Source organism: Macrobrachium rosenbergii, chromosome 30 (genome assembly GCF_040412425.1).
Source record: "Macrobrachium rosenbergii isolate ZJJX-2024 chromosome 30, ASM4041242v1, whole genome shotgun sequence".
NCBI lineage: Eukaryota > Metazoa > Arthropoda > Malacostraca > Decapoda > Palaemonidae > Macrobrachium > Macrobrachium rosenbergii.
Genome location: NC_089770.1, coordinates 28,780,491 through 28,805,368, shown reverse-complemented (window position 1 = coordinate 28,805,368; position 24,878 = coordinate 28,780,491). Strand labels below are relative to the sequence as shown.

At 35.7% G+C, this 24,878-nt stretch overlaps 1 long non-coding RNA gene across 1 annotated transcript; it reads left to right on the top strand.

The window, feature by feature from the left end:
* Positions 1-13,881: 13,881 nt before the first annotated feature.
* Positions 13,882-14,866, top strand: LOC136854790 (uncharacterized). The gene is made up of 3 exons (XR_010857801.1): positions 13,882-13,981; positions 14,277-14,381; positions 14,754-14,866. It is a non-coding gene; the product is annotated as an uncharacterized lncRNA (long non-coding RNA).
* The last annotated feature ends 10,012 nt before the right edge of the window (positions 14,867-24,878 follow it).

The window sequence follows — 24,878 nt, the reverse complement described above, 5'->3', positions numbered from 1 at the left end:
GCTATAGGTGCCAACAGCACAGGCCACCACCGAGCCGTGGCCGAGAGATTCATACAGCATTATACGTTGTACAGAAAACTCGATTGCGCCGAAGAAACATCGGAGCATTTTTTACTTGTTTCTACTTAGTCACACCCTAGCGATCATGGAGTGTTTGACAGACTATAATAGAAATACATTTTTCTCCTGCAATATTGCAGGCCACCAACAAGACTGTAATTCAGTGGCTGTAAAACTCAGTATCACAGCAAACAAAGCTTATGGCGTTGGGGATGTTCGCCTCAGATATCATATGAAGTCATTACCGCCTCTTTGGTGGCCTGCAATATTGCAGGAGAAAAATGTATTTTTATTATAGTCTGTCAAACACTCCATGATCGCTAGGGTGTCACTAAGTAGAAAGCGGCGTAGCCACATCTATTTAGCCACTTTAATCTTTTCCCTTAACCTTAATCCATTGTTAATGAGAGCACGTGGATGTTTTAATCACTGCTTTCCAGAGTTTCTTGTGTTTTGCTTTATTCTCATTCATCATTCTTCCTGTTGATACTGTGAATAGGTAAAGTTGACGATTTTTTGAAAATTTTAAACACTGAATTGATTTGCATGAGTATAAATTCTGCCATTTATGGGACAATTGGTATTTCATCAGTTTTTCAACAGAAAAAAAGACAAATTCTTCCTCTTTTTAAGACTAATTGTGCTGTTTTGTACTCTTTTTTTTTTTTTACCTCCAAAAAATATTTAGGCATGTGACATCATAGTAAAGCATCAAATTTTATTCAATGGTCCCAATTTAAGACCGGACTTGATGCAAGAGAAAATACAGTATATCCACAATTATTAAGAAAACTCTCATGATTTTATGTCTGCTAAATATCCAATAACTAAATTTAGATGAAAACAAAATCAGACATTATAGTTATACGACTATTTTACTATTCTAGAACTACGGTGCTACTGAAATTCCCAATGAATTCGATTTGCAGTTACTTATTTTCATGATATACGGTCAGAATTAACAAGGCCTAGCCTAGATTTAAACCGTTTTCAACTCTTCAAAGAGATACGGTTGGAACCAGGTTATATATAGCATCATAAACATGGATGAACAGCATAAACTTTAGTGTAGTTCCCTACAAATAATAGTTTTCTTTCATTCATAATTATTTTTTTTCTGTAAGTGTTGTAGTATAAACTAATGTAAACATGCAACAAAAACCTATTCATGGACATTCTGGAGTCCGTAAGGAAATTTAAATCTGTTCTGATCTTCGATTAATTTGAAAATTTACATATTTAACATTAATCTTAGTTAAATGCACAGGATATGTTTATTTTGAATGCTAAATCCAGCTCATTCGCCTAACAATGAATGAAAACGGCAAAATTTCACAAAATTTCTATTAGAGAGTTTGGCGTGGGAATTTCAATTTTCATTAGTTTTTCCATGTCAATTTGTTGAATTTCATTTTCATTTCATTATGAAATGCTTTTATAACCATAAAACAACTCTATGTCTCACAATTATGAGGTCGCTCGTGGGAACCAGGTATTACGGGTAAGAACTGCTGTGAATAAAATACATTGGTGCATCCTTATCTTGCCTTCGATAAATTAGCGTGGCTGTTGACCTTCATTATGTGTGAGAATATATATATATATATATATATATATATATATATATATATATATATATATATATATATATATATATATATATATATATATATATATATATATATATATATATATATATATATATATATATATATATATATATATATATATATATATATATATATATATATCTGCAACAGATTTATCCCCTGGAAAGCGGAGTCTTCATAGAAAGAGTAAAGTCAGTACTTGTACATAATTATGACTACCGGTTTCGGAGTAACTGTTTCCTCATCAGGTCTGACAACAAAAACTTAGAAAGAAAAATATAACTGAAAAATCACTAAATCACAAACGATCATTAGAGTACGGTAATGGTACACAAAAGGTTGTATAAAAACTGGTAATGTACAAGCATAGAAAAAAAAAAGAAACAAAGCAATACTAAACAAATACCTGCATCACGAAAGCACACACACACATACTAAAAATGAAAAACACTGCATATCCGTGGACCTCTCATTGTTACTGAAGGAAGGCTTCAGTTTTAAAGTGTACAGACTTTCTACTGTTGCCAGCTCCATGGCGCCACTCGACCAAAGAGAATGGAAAATGACTTTAAGCATAGGCGGTGATCACTATTTTCTGCATGATCCCGTATGGCACTGAATGGTGGTTTTGCTGAAAGCCTGTTTGTTCTGATAGATTTTCCTAAGTGTACAGACCATTGTACACGTGCTTCGCGCTTTGTTTTTTCCACGTAAATTGCATTACAGATATATATATATATATATATATATATATATATATATATATATATATATATATATATATATATATATATATATATATATATATATATATATATATATATATATATATATATATATATATATATATATATATATATATATATATATATATATATATATATATATATATATATATATATATATATATATATATATATATATATATATATTATGTATATATATATATATATATATATATATATATGTGTGTGTGTGTGTGTGTTATGTGCTTGTGTGTGTGTTTGTGAGCTATAGAAATCCAAACCGCATGACAAACCCAGACAATTCGGCACGCGGCCCCCATGTGACCCCAGGAAGCTCATAACTCAAAATCAAATCCCTGCCCCCTTGACAGACATCAAACACAAACAAACTGAATTAAATTCTCGTATTTACCAACTCTGCCAGGTTTTCCTTCACGTGTTTTATTGGTTAATAGTCATATTTTGCCTGAGTGCTCCAGGTTTTCCTCCAGGCATTCTCAGACATATCATTAACCTGCAGCAATAAATCTCCTATTTTTATCAGAATCTGCATGAATTTTTATCATAATTTATGATAATTATATTAATATTGTTAATTACCTAGATAAAATCAACACTGAAAACCTATATCACTAATTTCTATAAGTAGAGATCCACTTTCTGTAATAACCGGAGCCGAGAACGACTTCCCCATCCGTGCATGCATAGTAGTTGCTGGCTAACCCCTCCACGCAAGATATACAGTGTTTCCTTTTTTTATTTTTCCAAATGAGAATTTTCTCATTAATTCGTTAGTTTTTTCTTCGTTTTGTACCTTCATAATCGCTATAGCTACTGCTTCGTGACATTCTGTACATTTAAATTTATATACCTCGTTTGTCGGTGGTCGGTGTTATTTCATATAACGAGTCTCCTGACCAGTTTGGACGACAGTAGACTCGTAATGGGAAGCTCTCATTATGTTTTGTGGGCGTGGCACTTTTGGCAATTATCCTTTTCAAGGTTTTGACCCCATCCTTAAACTGAGTATGAGATGGCATTCTTTAGTGTAGTGTAAAATAGGATAGTTTGATTTTCTTAGTGATGATGTCTACCTCACCAGGAAACATCAAACTATACTGTGGAAAAGACTCAGCATGACATAAATTCTTTTATTTTGACAAAATGCAGAATAAAAGAGACGCCAGATTTAATGACGATAAGATATGTAAAATCGAAGAAACAATAACAAATAAAAAGGGCACAAGTTTTAGCCCTGATGACTGAAGGAAAATATTAATGATGCTTGCATTATATGACGTCAAGTTTTTTTTTTTTTTTTTTGCGTCTCTTCGTTGGAAACTGTCTTATTAAGTACTTGGTCTTTTCGGATTGTTCTGTGAGATTATGTGATCATTAATGGTAATGATGATAATAAAGATAATTCTGACCTTACTCGCTTTGTATCTTGATCTACCACATGAATCCTTTGTTTATTTTCAGAGACATTTCTTTACCCATAAAACTGTTGTTACATGTGCTCCGGTTAAAGACAGCTCCTGCCTAGGGGAAGAGAAGCTTTGAGCCAACCCGGAGTCGAGAGGCATAATGACGTGCGTAAAGCTCTTACAGGAGAGAGAGAGAGAGAGAGAGAGAGAGAGAGAGAGAGAGAGCAATGGCGCTGTCAGAAAGATATATCAATATGATCAGATGGACTGGTCATGTAACGAAAACATGAATTCTTTATGATCAAAGACTTCTGCAGATATCAAGACCGGGGTTTGCAGACAAAATGGGATATACTACTAAGCAACTGTTCCAAGCTTTCGTTTCAGAGAAGATTGTCTGTGAATTGTTTCATTTTCTTTGTTTGAATCATTTTTTTTTCACTTAAGGGTTTCCTTTGCTGATTAATGAATAAATGGTGGCTATGTGGGATATCACATCATTACTGTCCAGTTCGCTCTACTTATGCATGGCCATGTACAGTGTACATACATGCACATAACCCAATTTCATATATTGACACACACACACACACACACACACACACATATATATATATATATATATATATATATATATATATATATATATATATATATATATATATATATATATATATATATATATATATATATATATATATATATATATATATATATGTGTGTGTGTGTGTGTGTGTGCCTCATGTGTGTGTGTATGACTTTGAAATATTTTCTGTTAAAACAGATTCCATCTAATAAAAGGAGCCCATAAAACCCCAAAAGGTAGAAAGTTAATGCTATATATTTCGGAGACAACTGTCTCCCTCAGCAGGCAGGTTGACGGAGACAGTTGTCTCCGAAATACATAGCATTAACTTTCTACCTTTTGGCGCTCTGTGGGCTCCTTTTTGTTATTATTATATATATTGTAAAGAGTAGCGCCAAAATCCGCTAGGAAACTCTTCTCCTTCCCTGCTTTGGGTTGGTTTGAACCTTTGAAGGTCGGGGGTAATAGGGGCTCAGAGAAAATATAATAGTTTGGGGACAGTAAACTGGCTTTGCACTGTTTTCTTTGGTACAGGGAAAGAAAATCGTTTTCTATGATATCCAGGTGCGACCTGGGTCAGACATCGCCCCCTACCCCTGTCCAGAAGCAATAAAAGGTCAGGGCCAGGACAGCTCTCTCTCACACGCGCTCGCTAGTTTAAGCCAAGCAGTCACGCCTCTGCGGCCGTTGCTCGTGTGCCCTCCTCTTCCGCTCGCCGCCACGTGATCCCATCGCCGCCCTGTGTGCCCCGTGTTCCATTCCACGTGGCCTTAGAAGACTAAAAGGGGGATTGCAAGTTTTCCAAACGCGAGCTGACATTAAACGGCGGCCTTTTCATCATCCCAAGGGCGCCCTTTTCCGCCCCAATCTACGACTTGAAGAAATACCTTGGAGAGGAGGCTACCATTTGTCCACGCTCCCACACGTGTTTCGGCAGAAGACGTCGTCATCCCTGCGCCCCTACAAATGTGGTAATGTACCCAAAACGAGTTGCTAGTCACGATTACTTAGCCCTTTTGCATTTATTAATCTCTGGGCCTATAACTTTGTGTTCCTGATATTCCTTGGTTCAAGCCAGGCCCACGTGTTCACAGCTTCTTTCCTCTGAGTCACAAGTAACGCCTCGGGAGTCCTTGGCGCCTTCAGTGCACCCTGGTAATTCAATCCCCAAATTCCAGCATTAGATGTGTAACGTGGGTCCAAATATCGTTTCAGAAAGACGCCTGTAGCAGAATTATCCTGGTCCGTGTTCCTGGCATTCCCAAGCTCCCCCTTCGGGAGGACTTCTACTATAGTAATTTACCGTATTTTCAGTTAATTTTCCTTTTGACCTTGTGTGCTATCAAATATAACTATTTTTATATCCACGTGTTTCACGCACTTCCCTAGTGAAGAGCCCTCCGCTCCGTGTACTTCTTTTTTTGTTTGTGTTTTATATGTCCTGGGTATCTTACAAGGCCATTTTCGAGTAAAGTAATAATTGGGGAGTCATAAGATCCACCTGCACCAGGAAACATATTGCCAGGATAGCATTAAGGAATCAGTGGGTTTACATTTGTTTCCTTTTAAATTCTGCCTTGTATGTTTTATTTTGTTGTTGTTATTTTGAAATTTTGAAGTGTTCTTTGTTTATTTTCTTTTGAGCGCCTTATTACCCCAGTAAAGTAAATCGAATAAAGAATGGGTAGAAACAGTATATAGGAAGTATTTGAGCAATAATTAATTTGCAAATGCAAGTTTACCCTTTTATTGTATATTCTAAATTGCACTCTGCTCCTAAAGTAAACCTTCAGTTTGTTATTGATTAGTGTGGCATCAGAGTTTTACAAATAAAGTAAAGTAACGGTTGTAGCAAAGTAAAAGATAGAATAAAGTCGAACGTTTTCTTCGCTCATTTTTGCTTTTGTCAATATTCGCACCCGTTTATAGGTGTGAATATTATCTTGCCAGGGGAGCTGTAAAGAGTAGCGCCAAAATCCGCTAGGAAACTCTTCTCCTTCCCTGCTTTGGGTTGGTTTGAACCTTTGAAGGTCGGGGTAATAGGGGCTCAGAGAAAATATAATAGTTTGGGGACAGTAAACTGGCTTTGCACTGTTTTCTTTGGTACAGGGAAAGAAAATCGTTTTCTATGATATCCGGGTGCGACCTGGGTCAGGACATCGCCCCCTACCCCCTGTCCAGAAGCAATAAAAGGTCAGGGCCAGGACAGCTCTCATCTCTCACACGCGCTCGCTAGTTTAAGCCAAGCAGTCACGCCTCTGCGGGCCGTTGCTAAGTGCCCTCCTCTTCCGCTTCGCCGCCACGTGGATCCCATCGCCGCCCTGTGTGCCCGTGTTCCATTCCACGTGGCCTTAGAAGACTGCAAGGGGGATTGCAAGTTTTCCAAACGCGAGCTGACATTAAACGCGGCCTTTTCATCATCCCAAGGGCGCCCTTTTCCGCCCCAATCTACGACTTGAAGAAATACCTGGAGAGGGAGGCTACCATTTGTCCACGCTCCACACGTGTTTCTCGGCAGAAGACGTCGTCATCCCTGCGCCCCTACAAATGTGGTAATGTACCCAAAACGAGTTGCTAGTCACGATTACTTAGCCCTTTTGCATTTATTAATCTCTGGGCCTATAACTTTGTGTTCCCTGATATTCCTTGGTTCAAGCCAGGCCCACGTGTTCACAGCTTCTTTCCTCTGAGTCACAAGTAACGCCTCGGGAGTCCTTGGCGCCTTTGCACCCCTTTTTAATTCAATCCCCAAATTCCAGCATTAGATGTGTAACGTGGGTCCAAATATCGTTTCAGAAAGACGCCTGTTCGCAGAATTATCCTTGGTCCGTGTTCCTGGCATTCCCAAGCTCCCCTCTTCAGGAGGACTTCTACGGCAGTAATTTACCGTATTTTCAGTTAATTTTCCTTTTGACCTTGTGTGCTATCAACATAACTATTTTTATATCCACGTGTTTCACGCACTTCCCTAGTGAAGAGCCCTCCAGCTCCGTGTACTTCTTTTTTTGTTTGTGTTTTATATGTCCTGGGTATCTTACAAGGCCATTTTCGAGTAAAGTAATAATTGGGGAGTCATAAGATCCACCTGCACCAGGAAACATATAAAAAAAATATATATATATATATATATATATATATATATATATATATATATATATATATATATATATATATATATATATATATATATATATATATATATAATGTGTGTGTGTATGTATATATATAGCTACACTGATCGATAAGTGGACGGACAGAAAAAGCCGGCACAATATTTCTTTTTCAGAAAACAAAAAAGTAAAACATAACACAAATCCGAATTGTATCGACAGTAACTGACCGTCTGAATCAGGGGGATGACGAGGAACAGAACTGGGAGATGCATTTTCAACCTACAAGTGACTGGAGGTAATGTTAGAATTGGTCGATTTCTCTGTACCCATCAGCACCCGTATCTCTCTCTCTCTCTCTAAAAATCATAGAATTTTACATTATCATTTCATAAAACTGATAATCCGTGCTACTCAAATTAGCAATTGCAAATGGCGTTCATTTTCACCTTGCATGAATGACATGAGTCTGTTGGTTGAGTAAGAGGGACTTTTGATATCACTATCTATGAATGGAAGGTACCGGATGTGAGTGACACAACCACTGACTGGGACGAGGGAGCCCTTACAAGGGCAAATCCCTTTTTCTGCTGTATTTTAATGGTTCCAAGCAGCGACATGGAGGACTCGGTGCAAAAAGAGTTACAGTGAATAGGGGCCACATCCTCAAAACAGTGACGGACAATTGGCCGCCATTTTACTTCAAGAAACTTCGCAACTCGGTAGATTTACGGCTTTTCAGCCTAAAAACAATAGGCTCTTAAACACTTCGATACGATGGTAATGTTGGTCCGTGCCAGCTCTTGTGAATGTATTTGAATTCGACAGATGAATGTATGTATGAGTGGGAATTGATTTACATCTTCCTTGTGGCTAAGTGGTTTATATTAACCTCTTTCTCAAATATCGGGTGCGGCTTCGAGTCCGGCCAAGGGCGTCAGGATTTCTTCATTTGCTCCTTCATTTGGATTTAAGCTCTGTAGCAGAAGTTTATCCAAGGAGGGTGAAGAGAAAACAGGCGTAGAGGAGTCATGTTCGAGAGTAGCTCACCTTGTACTGTTTACATTAATAAGAATGACTACTTATCTTAATTTATTATTACTCTGGCTCTGTGGATACAAGATGCGTAATGAATTTTAGGTGCTATCTGTTAACAAATCAGTTATTATTTTTAAGGGTTATTGAATGTAGATAGTGGAGGGGAGAGGTCCATGAGATATACCAGAGACATTGTGGTTGTGAATCTGAGGATGGTTGTAGAAACGACTGAGTAAAAAGGAAATACAAATTGAACAGTGGATGAATGGGAGGCATCATAAATAGGTGGAATCATTATGGAGACTTTGCTTGGTGGCAGCGAGATTATGATTAACTCAATATGAAATGTGGGGCATCTCTTTTATTGTAAAAAATTGCAGATGAGTTAAGAACTGAAGTAACTGTCCCATGGACAAGGGACAGACGCGAATACAGGACATCTATCTACAGCATAATATAATTCAGTACACCTTGGATGGCGTACGACTGGGTTTGAAATCTTGACCGGAGGAGAGCATTAGGACTTTTGACAACAGGCAGAGATACGAGGAACAATCGGTTGCTAGCAAATTCATATGTGAATATTTCAGTGTTAGTAAAACTGCAATGTAGGGGAAAGTAAAAGTGAAATTTGTTTGGGAACATGTAGATTGCATAGTGACTGCGTTATTTCTTCCTGGCTGTTTAGTTTTTATACGGTTGAAATAATGTGATAAGCTGGGGACAGAGAGGGGGAGCACCAGTGGAATTTGGAAGGACAGGAGAAATAAAATGTGCTTGACGTATGGGATGGCAAAGGCATTCGGATGATACAGTGCTAATTGGTAGCCATGTCTACCAAACAATACTACAGAAGCAGGTAAAACATTATGAATTCACAATAGAGGATATCCAAATGAAATATTAGCATCGGTACACGTGAAGCAATCAATTTTTTTTTTTAAGATAACGTCGTTAGGTCCCCCCGTTTGCAATTAGTTTTTGTGGAGGTCAGTGATCTGAAGCAATATTGATCATTCACGTCTTTCCTCTCTCTCTCTCTCTCTCTCTCTCTCTCTCTCTCTCTCTCTCTCTCTCTCTCTCTCTCTCTCTCTCTCTCACCGCACACCCTCTTGCAACCCACGACGGATGATTAACAACCAGTCGCCGCTTCACTGCTTAGTTCAACATAAGCAAATTAGATTTTCATGGAACGTGTTTGTCTCTATCCTTCCTCTGTGATCATTTAGCTAATTAAATAAATGTTTAGCCACTTGTAGTCTCAGGTCTGAGAAAGAGAGAGAGAGAGAGAGAACGAAATTAGTATGATATTTCTTAAACAGGTATTCGGAAATCGCAAAAAATATGGGTTATCTTCCCATAAAGATCTTTGAGGCAGTTTCCCTAAATTAGTGGAAATGTATGCATAGTACCCTTCGACATTTGAAAAGTGGTCCCGTCGTTTCTTGGTCATGAGAAATGCACGATTGAATGATTATATATAAGTTATCTGGCGTCATAACTGACACACGGTCCACAAAATAAATGTGTGCCTCAAGCAGTCAACTTTATAGACCATAAATATCGGGAAATATGTGTGAAATCATAAAGGTCTCAGATTCCAATCATGTCCTTAGAGAGTCAATCAAGACTGAAAACAGGACTTCTATGCGCCTCAGTTTTCTTATGTTTCTTCTGTGGCATAATTCACGTATCTAGAGAAATAAAATTTCAGGGTTAGAAAGAGGAGAAATAAGAGATCCAAGTTCTAATACGTATCATTCGTTACATATTTTGCAAAGGCATGAATGTTGAAGAAATCAAGAGCTTCTTTGAATTATGCAAAAGATGAACTTCGCTTCAGCCTTGACAGGCCATATTGATTATTAATAAGTCTTCAGCCAAATAAAGAAATGAAAGGATGAATTCCGTGACTGCTGACGGGCTAACAGATAGCTCGTCTTTCATTGGGCTGTCACTCTTGTGGGTGTGGCCATCTCAAGCATAAAACACGGGTTGCAGGCAGACTACCCCATCAGAGAGTCCCCAGAGTTGACCCGTGCTTTCCAGGTAAAGTGTCCTGTTAGAATTTTCTGTGGCTGTGAGAGAGTCTGGAAAAGTGTTGGCTTCGGTGTATCATAACCCTGAAAGTTTCAGAGGCAAGAGAACAGGTGGCAGACGGCATCCCAAGCACGGACAACGATGTAATACTCGTCCCTCGCGTTGACGTTATTCTGCTCTCTTTTTGGTCTGTTTCTCTCTCGTACCAGACCCCTTTACATGATTTGAGTTGGTTTTTCAAAGTTCAAATGTCCACACCTGACCCAAAAATCTGACTACATTTTATTGTTCCTGTTGTGTAAAGTCACTGGTAAGTCTTTCGGAGAAAAAATTGCTTCTGATATCCCTAAATAGTACTATATTCATCAGAACTTTGTTCTTTATGCCGCTGCTTTCGTTCCATGAATTTCTAATCTTCCATCATGTAAGAGAGTAGATTTATTATTTGCTTCTGGGCGAAGCCACTTTCTCAGTACCCACCGATTTTTTTTTCTTTTCTTTTCTTTCATTTTGCTTTTAGCGTTTTCTCTGGCCTGCCTAGATGTGGCTAAATCATCAGCTGCTCACACGTATTCGTGAAGACACTTACTTCCTTCAAAAGGAAATTGTCTGACACGTAATATAAACACGATAACACCAAAATTCATCCACGGATTTCATTTCTGTTTCCAAAGGATTCTTCAAGGACAGAAGAGTGACTCATCTTATTCAGGCATTTGTCGGTTTGTTTCAATATGGTACGAAAGGGGGAGATCCATTAGAAACATAAAATAGTAAGTGGCAGAGAAGAGTTAGGTGCAAGCGACAACATAATGTTATGGATATTTTATACAATAAGGACGGGCTTAAAAACATATAGATGCATTTATGTACGTATACATGTATGTATTCACAGACACACACATAACTAAATATATATATATATATATATATATATATATATATATATATATATATATATATATATATATATATATATATATATATATATATATATATATATATATATATATATATATATATATATATATATATATATATATATATATATATATATATATATATATATATATATATATATATATATATATTTATATATATATATATATATATATATATATATATATATATATATATATATATATATATATATATATATATATACAGGGTGTTTCAAATTAGAGGCCCCCTCTACAGCATAAACTAAAATTGATATGGACAAAAACAAAAGTAATTCAGAACAGGTATTTAAGCTTCTATCTGAGTATTTAATATTTTGTGTAGCCTCCATCTGCCTGTACCACAGCCTGCATTCTTGACGGGTATGATTTCAGCAAATCGCAAAAAAGCTGAGACTCAAACTTCATTTCCCTGAGCACTTCGGTCACCTCTCTTTGCAGGTCGTCGAGGCTTGGTATACCATCACAGTTCACTGTGTGCACTTCAACACGATCCTTTAAGATACTACCGATGTTTTCACACACATTAAGGTCAGGGGAGCAACCTGGAAATTCACTTGACGAGAAGAAATCGCTACCACTGTTTCAAAGAAGCTCCTGTGTCTGAAGAGCCTTGAAACATGGTGCCTTATCATGCAAAAATGTGACTTCTTCAACAGATAACACATTTTCAGGATCTTTGAGGAAAGAAATACTCCACCAGTAAGCACAGTTTCTCTGAAGTATTTGCCATTCCATGAGTTTCCTTTTTCTTTGATGATCCACATTAACCATTTGGCTGTGAAACAGAGAAAAATTTCCAGACATTCAGGAAATATCACAACTTGGCGATAGTGCACGTCATCGCTGATATCATCCAACTTTGCAGCCCAAATGATGTCATTTTTATGATTTGGCTTCCTGACTGTGTAAATGAAGAATTCATTTGATGAGGCAACATGGAGAAAGTCAGCTTCATCCCAATCTTTAAGAAATGAACCATAAAACCATGCATGGTCTTCTCTCTGTTGCTGAGTGATGTTGGCTTGCTCATAACATGAAATGGATTGATACCAGATTTTTTCAACTAAGATATACAGCACTATAGCTTTTCTTCTTTCCCCTTTTGTTTCTAGTTCAAGCGCCAATTTACGTAAAGACTTCCTTGGTCTACCCACTGCCTTAGCTATGATGTCTTTTTGACTCTGAGAAAGGACTTCAGGCCTTCCAAGATTCTAACTCTTTTCGCGATGACAGTATTATGGATTTTTGTTCCAGTTTCTTTTAACAAAGGATTCATCTGTTTTATTGTATTTAGCTATCCAGGAATGTGGAATGAAGGATGTGCCAGCATCCTTGCCCTCTCTGAAGGTTATAGCCCAGATTCAGTCAATCCATCTGATTTCCTCTGAGTCATTAGCCATGTCTGTTTCTTACTCCGTCACACAGTCTGAAAATACAAGAAATGTAAAATGAAAAATGGCTCAATAGAAACTTAAAATAATGTACTTGGAGATAGGCTATAGCAGAAAACTTCATAACTTTCCATTTGCTCTGTGGAGGGGGACCTCTAATTTCAGAAACACCCTATATATATATATATATATATATATATATATATATATATATATATATATATATATATATATATATATATATATATATATATATATATATATATATATATATATGTAACGGATACATAGGATTGCCATATATCCTTATGAAATATATGCACACACATCACCCTTATATATATATATATATATATATATATATATATATATATATATATATATATATATATATATATATATATATATATATATATATATATGTATATATATATATATATATATGTGTGTGTGTGTGTGTGTGTATGTATAAATGTGAGTGTGTGTATATGTGTCATAAGGATGTGGCAATCCTGCCTCCCCTTGGGAAGGTGCATTCAGGCAAAGTGGGTAAGTAATGCATTACTCAGCTCACGTTTCCTATGTGTGTAGGTTACTTCAGGACTACTATCAATTCCACACTACTATAAGTGGGTACCAACTTCTGCTGCTTTCAAGAAAAAGGGCGTTGGGTTAGTGACCTCTTTAGTGGATAAGGGGCCAGTTGTGGAATATATATATATGTATGTATATATATATATATATATATATATATATATATATATATATATATATATATATATATATATATATATTAGCGTAACACATGGCTGTCAGTGCTGGTATAGGTTGCAATAATAACAATAGCAAAAGAGAGAGAGAGAGAGAGAGAGAGAGAGAGAGAGAGAAACTAACCAATCTTCACCTACCCTCAGGTCATCATCCAGTGAAATGCGTCTTTTTATGGCAATGTTCCTTGCTTTTGTAGTTCTTCTGGGACTGCTAGCAGAAGGGGAAGGGACCCCGTATGGAGTGAGTATATTATCTTGATTACTTATAATCTTTTAATAAATTATGTTTACATACATACAAACATGCATATTATATATATATATATATATATATATATATATATATATATATATATATATATATATATATATATATATATATATATATATATATATATATATATATATATATATATATATATATATATATATATATGTTTATATATATGTGTATATATATATATATATATATATATATATATATATATATATATATATATACACACACACACATTTACTTCACTTTTGCATTTCAGGGTGGAGGAAGCCCAGCTAAACCTCCACCAACTCGGTGCTGCCCTCCCAACTGCCCCTGCTGTGAACCACAAAAGCCTTGTACATGCGATGCCCCATGCCCATGTGTGAGTCAAATTAACCTTAGCTAACTGGCTTCAGACTCTTTATTAATTCTGCCAGTAATCAAGTCTGTTTGTCTAAAAGATATTTCAAGATGTTATTATGAAATTCAATTCAGTTTTGTCGAGGGATGGGCTATTGGCCAAAGAATGGTTGATTGAATCTAGAGATGGATCAAAATCAGAAAGTGGCTTCGGGAATTTGTTGGTACTGATGGAGGCGTGAGATGTTCGTTGCTTCTTAGTTACAGTTTTCCTGATTTTCGTTTTTATCGTCTCCGTTATTACTACTTTTATATTATAATGTCTTTCCACACACTTTTCAGTGAAACAGTTGTAAAATGATTATTGATATTCTGTTTTTCCCCTACGGTGCAGGGTTCAGGGTGATGTCACTGGCCGTATGAGGAAGTTCCATCTGGAGGTGAATTTGAAGTTGCTAATGAAAACGAGATGTCAGTTCGTCAAATAAGTAAAACATTTCAAATTTAGATTTGTCTTATTGGCGTTACCTTTTGACTGGGTCAAGCACAACAAAAATGATGACAGTGTAAAAATGAATACCATTCAAAATGGAATTCTCGCGGAAATGACTATGGTCTGCAGGGCTGAAAAAAAAGAGAGCAGAGGAATTTGATAAAATGTGAATTTAAAGAATGGTGTAAAGAGTCCAGCAAAGGAAAAGCTACACTAGAAAAAACTATTTCAAGACTTTAAATAGATAATACATAAGGGTCAAGTAATGATAAAGAAACCAAATTAAGACAGACCAGAACAGAACCGTTTTCAAAATGCGAATAGATTTCAATCGACTTTAGCTTATCGTGAGGACTTGAATTCCTTGCAAGCCAAAGTATGGAATTATAGGAGGCTTATTGACAATCGGTTGTTTCTCTTCCAATTTTTACCAGAAAAGCTAAAAAGATAAAATTTGCCTGTACAAATCATTTTGGCTGCGTCATCGTGACCAACGTACAAATACAGTAGTTATGACTTTAAATCAGAACAGATACTCACGTTCTCAGTGGGTGAGGTACTCAAGACCTCCACAGGGTGACTTCTTGAAAGCCCTTTCTGCAATCTTGAAGGAGATCTGACAGTATTCTAGACGGCATTTAAGCAGATCGATGAAATGCTGCAGTGTAGACTTAAACCAACACCACCAGCTTAGTGAGACTGCCTTCGCTACGAAACTCAAAATGCATCACTGAAAAAATTTACTCCTCGAGTGATCATTGTATCCGTTGACTGTCAAACACTAGATCGCTGCGTCTCGTTGTTATGATAAAAGGATGGGCCTAGAGGAGTCTACTCAAGTGAAAGTTTTCTAAAGTAAAACCATAAGCTTAAAACTGACATTAAAAACACATTCGACTTTACATATTTTCATTGGAAACCTAATTTTTTTTTTTATGAAAACAGAGATGTGGCATAATTTTTTTACTGCCAAACCTCTATTCCGCTACACGTGGTCGGCATAGGACATTCAGGAGGTCAGTGGTCACTTTAATGGGTTAATCTGAAACCAGCCACCTACAGTGCTTGAAGAACTCTCTCTCTCTCTCTCTCTCTCTCTCTCTCTCTCTCTCTCTCTCTCTCTCTCAAGCTGCCATTGTGAAAGGACAGTATGGAAAGCCACAGCGGAAACTACAGCAAGTGACAGAAGTCAGGCAAAAACATAAACAATGGATTAACGTTAAGGAAAAGATTTAAATGGCTAAATACCTGTGGCTACATTGCTTTTAGTTTTCTGTAAAAGAAAACTATTGTGCCGGATTTGTTGATCATCCACCTCCAATCATCAAACGTACCAAATTGCAGCCCTCTGGCCTCAGTAGTTTTTATTTTATTTAAGGTTAAAGTTGGCCATGATCGTGTGTCTAGCACCGCTATAGGTGCCAACAACCGGCCACCACCGAGCCGTGGATGAAATTTCATGGGCCGTGGCCGAGAGATTCGTACAGCATTATACGCTATAGAAAACTCGATTGCGCCGAAGAAACATCGGCGCATTTTTTTACCTGTTTCTACTCAGTCACATCCTAGCGATCATGGAGTGCTTGACAGACTATAATAGAAATACATTTTTCTCCTGCAATATTGCAGGTTGTAAACTAAGTCTCACAGCTAACATTGCTCTTGGCGTTGGGGGAGGTTCGCCTCAGATAGCATAATTATGAAGTCTTACTGTTAGGAGTACAGTTTCTCTGAAGGACGATTTTGCCACGTAAGGAGAATCAGGCCATCCACCAATTCAGACTAGAAAGGGAGCGTCTATCTACGCTGCAATAAAAATGTATAACAAATGCCATTCAGGTAAATCATTAAGGCCTCTGTCGCGAATTTTCCGCACGACTGGGAGGGTTCTAAGTCCCGGATGGTATGGGACTAGGATGATCAGGCCTGAAGGGCACTATTAGCAAACGTCGAAGCGAAGGTCCATCAAGATCAGGCAGGATTTTACAGTTTTATTTAATAAAATAGACTATTTAAACTTAACATACATTAAACCAACACACAAGAACCACGCGGTCGGGTACAAGACACAACTTTGAAAAAGTTATACAAAGCTCAAGAAACTCAAAAAATATGCTTCTGAAAGCTTCAGTTTTGTGCAAAACTTATTTCTGAATAATCAGGCTATACTTTAACCGAATATTAACTATATCAAGCCTCCGATGGCAAAAAATGTAAAGGGATTAAATTAGCATGCTAAATGAACCGGCTCTTGACTACGAAATGAACAACTTGGCTGGCGAAGTGAAGACATAGTGAGTGCTCAGCTTACCTCAATGATATGCCCTCGCGAAAGACGCACATCGCCCCTCTGCATGTCTCGTCGTCACCTTGGTTCCCTTTCAAAATTTATATATAGGTTATTTTATCAAAGAATGCATTCGGATCACTTAAAAGAGAGCCTCTCCGATATTCACGATACTGCCAATACCGGCAATTCGCCGGGCACAAATAACACTGAAACACATTTACAGAAAAATGAGAACCACGAACTCTGCCCCCTCTTTACCGCCTCCCCTTGGTTATCCTGAACGTTGTGAAGGATTGTCGAGAAAAAACGGATCCAATTTTTCATGACAGCCTCGTTGGTGGCCTGCAATATTGCAGGAGAAAAATGTATTTCTGTTATAGTCTGTCAAACATTCCATGATCGCTGGAGTGTGACTAAGTAGAAAGCAGCGTAGCCACATCTATTTAGCCACTTTAATTTTTTCCTTAACCTAATCCATTGTTGACGGAAGCACGTGGATGTTTTCATCACTGCTTTCCAAAGTTTCTTGTGTTTTGCTCTATTCTCATTCATCATTGTTCCTGTTGATACTGTGAATAGGTAAAGTTGAAAATTCTTTTTTTAATTTTAAACACTGAATTGATTTGCATGAGTATAAACTCTGCCATTTTTGGAATAATTGGTATTTCATCGGTTTTTCAACAGAAAGAAAGACAAATTCTTCTTCTTTTTAAGGCTAATTGTGCTCTGTTTTGTACTCTTTTTTTCCTCCAAAAAATATTTAGAGATGTGACATCATAGAAAGAATCAAAGTTTAGTCAATGGTCCCAATTTAAGACCGGACTTGATGCAAGAGAGAAGGCAGTATAAAGAAAACTTTCATGATTTTATGTCTACTAAATATCCAATAACTAAATTTAGATAAAAACAAATTCAGACATTATAGTTATACGAGTATATTTTACTATTCTAGAACTACGGTGCTATTGAAGTTCCTAATGAATTTGATTTGCAGTTACTTATTTTCATGATATACGGTCAGAATTAACAAGTCCTAGCCTAGATTTAACATGTTTTCATCTCTTCATGGAGATACGGTTGAAACCAGCTCATATATTATTATAAACATGAATGAACAGCTGGAAAAAAAAACTCTTGCTAGGACATGTACTTAATAATGCATAAACTTTAGTGTAGTTCCCTATAAATAATAGTTTTCTCTTATTCACAATTTTTTTTTCTTTAAGTGTTGTAGTATAAACTAACGTAAACATGCAACAAAAGCTATTCAGGGACATTCTGGAGTCCGTAAGGAAATTTAAATCTGTTCTGATCTTCGGTTAATTTGAAAATTTACACATTTAACAATAATCTTAGTTAAATATACAGGATATGTTTATTTTGAATGCTAAATCCAGCTCGTACGCCTAACAATGAATAAAAACAGCAAAATTTCACAAAATGCCTGTAAGCAAGTTTAGCGTGGGAATTTCATTTTTCCATTAGTTTTTCCATATCAATTTGTTGAATTTCATTTTCATTCATCATGAAATGCTTTTTTCACCATAAAACAACTCTCTCTACGTCTCATAATTAAGGGGTCGCTCTTGGGAACCAGGTATTACGGGAGAGAACTGATGTGTGTAAAATACATTGGTGCATCTTATCTTGCCTTCAATAAATCAGCAATAATTGTTGAGCTTTTTGTAAGATATACATTTTATATAAATAAAAAATATTATATATATATATATATATATATATATATATAATATATATAAAGATAAATTCCACCTTGAAGGAAAGTCACTGGAGTATCTGAGAGGCCATTCTTGACACATTTTTACGTCTAAGATTGAAGAAATACAAAAGTATGTTTACAAAGGAAGCTCATATAAATGACAGATGGGGATTATATGGAAACTTATGTACCTGGAATCCAACACAATTGAAGAATTAGTAGAACTTGCCAAAACAGGATTAAATATTTAAGAGGTTTTTACAAAGGATTAGGATCAACAGTTCAAGAGCCTGGGACAGGACAATTAAAAGATTATAATACGTTCGTGACTGACCACCTAAAAATTTTTAGTACAACACAATAATTCTCTTTTTTGTAAACAATAATAACTTTTTGCAAGATGAACATTTTTACAAATAAAAAAATTATATTAAACATATGGATATATAAAAATATATATCAAGTAGCTGTTTGTTTTAAGTTTAGTGATTTTATCTTTTTAGGTCATTCTTTTGAACATTTTATCTAATACAGGGTTCCAGATAATACATGCCAGGCCTAAGATTAAAATTACAACTGGAAGTAACTGGATAAAATAGGGACTCTAATAGATTTCTTGAAGAGTTTTTCTTTCGATCTTGCAATCACTGAACTTTCAGTCCAATTTATCCTGTGAAAGTTTTCACTTAAATGAATGAATATAGCATTGGGTGCTTGTCCAGTTTTGACTAAATACTTATGTTGTTAATACGTACATCAAATCTTTGGATTGGCCAATATAAAAGGAGGGACAATCCAAACATAGAATCTTATATATTATGTTGTTGTTTTCTTTAGGGCTATTTTTATTAACATTCTTTTGTTGCGTTGGTTTTATAAGAAAAAAACAAGGTTTACATTAAAACATTTAACAATGATTTTATGTTTTCAAAACCACTAAAATAAGGCAAGCTAAGAATGTTTTTAGGGTTTCTTTCTTCATGTTAAATCTTTTTACACAATACAAGCGAAGCAAAACAGGAAGCGATGATGAGCGAAGCTATACCACTTTAACGATTAAATGTTTACATATAAGTTTTCAAACGGATTCCAGCGATCAGGTTTTGGGCGACCTGCACCAGTCGCTATGGAGGACTTTGTGAGTGCGTACCAAATGCTGGACGGTAAAGCAAAAGAGGAAATAAACTGGGTCCATCCCATCAACCATGAGAGAGAGTAAACTGATATGGAATTACAAGAGCCCAATAAACTCCTCCATGGGTATCTGGAAAAGATACTTAAAATAAAAATTGCTAATAGACTAAATTACCTTTCTAAACAAACGGATTCAAAACTAACGAATTATATTGTGCCTGCAAAATGAATCTTTTACATATATCTAACTTTTAATGGGAGGTTATATAAGCGTTTCTTTAAAAAAATAGTGTACAACATCAAGTTATTATATTTTGTTATTATTAACAAACTATTCTTCTTGTTAAAAAATACCTGATGAGTATGTCGATTTTCTTTGTAACGATACAAGAGGCTCTTACCGTAGTTATGCAGTATTTAAATGCAAGAACTGACACTTTATCGGTCAGCAGCTGATATTTTCTTTAAATTCTTAGTAGTGAATACAACTTCTATGATTCCATTTAAATCAATATATGCACTAGCTTCTTTAAAATTTCTCAATAAAAACTCACCTTTGAACGCATCTTCTTGGCCATATTGACAAACAACTTGCAGCACTCAATCAGTCAAGAAACAGACTGAATTGTTTCTTTACATCAGGGCTCCCACTCAAATTTTTAAATAAACCTAGATAACACTTGAAAAAAACAATAAAAGATTCCTACAAAAAAAACCTAGATATTATATTTTCAAAAATAATATAGCAGTAAAAACAGGAGTTGAAACAGTGATGCAAAAATTTACTTGATTATAGTTCTTCTTCTGAATTTACATCTGCAGAAACAAACATTTGTTTCGAGAAGACTTTTTAAAATTTAAGTCGTTTTTCATACATCCGGTGACATGTACCTACAACGTCTCTCAAAGTTCTGGTTTAAAATGTCCATGTGTAGCAGTTTTGCTGACCTCTCGATAATGCTTGTTTTGCCAACAACCTTTCCTTAACAGTATCAGTTTTTAGCGAGTTTGTCTGTTTTGTCTTTACATGATTAACGAGTGAGAATATCCTTTCAATAATGACTCTGAGAGTGTAAACAGTAAGATGGGTCAATGAAATTAAATACGTAATCCAAATTTTTGAATTGTCTAAATCTTTAATGTTACGCAGAGAATACCAGAAATCGGGAATAGATTTGTAGGACAGTGATACATCTTTGAACTGATGAAAAAGCCTCCATTCATCGTCCAAATTATCTAGTTGATCTTCAGGAACAAGGTTGAATGCAGGGCCACATTCATTATTGAACTAGGAGATTTTGTAAGATCTTTTGCTAGTACCGACGGGATCTAAAATCCCTAAACTGGCAACAATTCCTTCTTCCTCTAATGGAAATCGTTTTTTTTTCCTTTGCAAGCACAGAGCAACAAGAAATTTAAACAATCAGTTCTAAACCTTGTTTCACTTTCTCCAATTGGCATCAAAGACAGTAGTCTCATGCATCGTCCACCTAAATATAAATGGTTTAATTGTTTGTCGCTCTGCCCTGTTACTTGGGTCGATTTCAGATATTTTTGAGGAATTAATGACTTTTCCTTAATAAAACAACTGATAATGTTTTGTATTCAGAATACACCATTAAATGCAAGGCATGGAGTCTGAAGTGTTCTGACTGAAATTCGATATTCAAACTTTTAACTTTTTCCAATACATAATTTAAAAAGAGAAGCAACGTGTTTCGTTCCTGTATTTTTCATAGTTTGGTAGAAACGCATTTGCCCCATCAATCTTATCAACCTTAGATTCAGACTGAAAATAAAGCAGTAAGGCATCCCATTGCTCAAGAATGATTTTTTTTACATTTCCACGAGACAACCAGCGAGTTTGTTCTAGTTAACGTATTTTGTGGTTTTCAGTTTTTAGTGACCTCTTGCAAAAGATCAAAATCTTTTATTCGAACTTACTGCTGCGTGAGAAATAAAAGATATATCCTTTTAAAAATTTCAAGATAGGATGGTAGCACCAAACAGCATGACTAGCACACAAAACAAAGGAATGACATATTTGTGAAATAACAAAAGGGATGGAACATCTTGTTTTAGTAATGTTTGAAATCCACTCTTACTTCCCATCATGGTGGAACAGTTGTCACCTGCCAAAAACGACAATATTGCCCATGGATTCCTTTTTCTTTAAGACTCCTCTTAACAGCCTCATATTTTCCTTCAGCCGTTCCATTTTCAGTCAGAAACTGGTTTAATTATAAAAATGTCGACAACATCACCTTTTCATGAACATCAAAATACCTAATGACGAATTAAATTAACACCTGAGATACTGATAAATAAAAATTTATCGATAATTAATGAGAATTTTAAAAGCACATAATCAGATGAATTTCCATTTTTTAATGGTGTTTCACCTTCTTTCAAGATAAGAATTTTTTTTTGCACTAGTTATTGCTTTTGCAATTTTGCTGTCGTGAAAAAAAAATAATTAACACTTCTTTTAGATGATCTGTTTGAGCAAATGGCGTATGATGTTAGGCAATGAAAGCAGATATCATTTAATTCTGCCTTTGCTACCTCCTCATTTTCTGTAAGTTTCTTTTTTAACAAAATAAACTCAAAGTCTGGTTGGCAGACTTTGTAATTTTCATATTGTTCTCATGTTTAAACTAGTTTTACTGTGCGCTAATAAATAGATTTATTTGCATTTCTTATTTTTATTTTACAGCATATGAAATCTGAATATCCCCTTTCAGGGGATCTTCTTTGAGCCATTCTTTCAGATTTTCATTTTTGCCATTCTTCTTCATAAAAGATTGTTTATACCACTTTTTAGACACCTTTTAGGAGGGCTAGAATTTTGATATCGTATTTCTGGAATAAAAATAAAATATATTACTTAACAAAAACCACTGTTCTTGAATGCACAATCACAGCTTTACGAAAAAGAAAGTTCACAATGAAGCTATCAGAACTGGTTTGAGGAGTGAGGGACAATGCTGTTGCGCTGCAGACTCAGTGGTTCATTTGTGTAACAATGAACATTTTAATACAGTGAGAAATGGGATACAGTTCTGCAATAGAAAGGGGTAACTGGGTTAAACAATTTAGTTGAAACATGAACGTAAGCAATAGAAAAATGTTCAAATTGCTTCAAGGACTCTCCTATGCTATTCAGATTTCAGTACTGAAAAGAAGAGTAATAAAGAAATGCTTAAAATAAAAATGGGTTACATACCTAGTTTAAACTTCATGCGTATGCAATAGTGAACATGTAAAATCCTGCCTGTACCAGACTTTGAGTTTCAATTTCCTTTTATTGAAGTACTTGCAATGTCAATATATTTTATTATTAAATGGTCATTGTTCAAAAACGCTAAACCTACATATAAATCAGAAATGAGCTAAAGAAGAACTAATTATATTCTTTTTCTCACTAAATGAGAACAAGAATTTGCTAAATCTAGTGTGCAAAAAGCTAAATTAGCAACACTGTTTGATAAAAGCAATAAACAGATTAAACAAATGTTGTTTCATCTTGATTTGTGCTTTTACATACTCTATAATAAAATATAAATTTTTATTTATAGTATTCAATTTAATTTAATTAATAATAATTCATATATATTCTGAAAAAATCCTAGAATTTATGACATTTTTCATAATTAAACCTTCAGAAACCTGATGTTGGGACTTAAAAACCCAGATCTGGGTGGAAAAACCCAGGAATGGGATTATATGCTTTACATCTCAAGCGCGGCGTCGTTTTTGATACAGGTTCGATACACGTTTTGTGAAATGGTAATATATACCAACTCAAAATATGACACATCTCATTCGATTTCAAAATATAAAACAAGATGTTATCCCTTTTAAATATACAGTTTTTCCCGTTTGCTTTTTTACCAATGGTTTACTTGCTAAAACAATTAAACATTTGATTAGAACTGTATATTTGAAATTTTTATTAAATATATATTGATCTTTTTATTACGTTTACTATAAACATTCAACAGAAAACGTTAACGGGAACTTACCTAATTTGATTGTCGCTAGGATAAAAATATCGTCCATTTATTGAAAATCGCCTAAACTTCGTTTCAAACTCGCTGTTTCGCTCGTGTGTAAGACCAAAAATTTCTGCAATAAGAATATCTAAAACTTTATTTTCAGCTCATCGTCGCGTTGATAAGATTGATTGTAGTGTGTAAACCAAAACTTTTTGTGGAAAAATGTTAGGAACAAACACTTGCCGATTGTTCCCTTGGAAAAAGTTGCCTCCTTTGTTTTCTTTGTTTTTCTTGCTTGAGTTGACGTCTGTTGGATGGCGTCAGACTTGTCAGGTTCAATGGCAGCAACGAGCCAGGTTCTGGAACAGATCGACCGATGGTTTTAGGGCTGCAGAGTCAGTTAATTCCAGCAAAAATAACTGAAACCTGCGAGTCACAAACCTGGCAGCAGAGCAGCGGAGAGTTTCTTGGAGGACGAGATGGTTGCCGTGTCGGCTCTTTGGTCGTCGTGATTAGAGGAGGACGTCAAACGTTTCTTGAAGGACGATTGTTTAAATTTCTTGGCTCTGTCGTGGTCGTCGTGAAATAAAAACGTCAGTACGTTTTCTTGAAGGACGAGATGGTTGCCGTTTCGGCTTTGTCGTGGTCGTCGTGATTAGAGGAGGACGTCAAAACGTTTCTTGAAGGACGAGATGGTTGCCGTGTCGGCTCTGTTTCGTCTTGTTCCTGAAGAGGACGTCAGCACTGTTTGAGGACGAGATGGTTGCCTTTTTCAACTCTGTCTGAGTTGTCCTGCAGTGTTCCTGTTAAATCTATTTTCGACGATTTCTGGTGAGTTCGTCTGGTGATGTAAATTTATCAAGATGTATCTTGTAATGATTTTG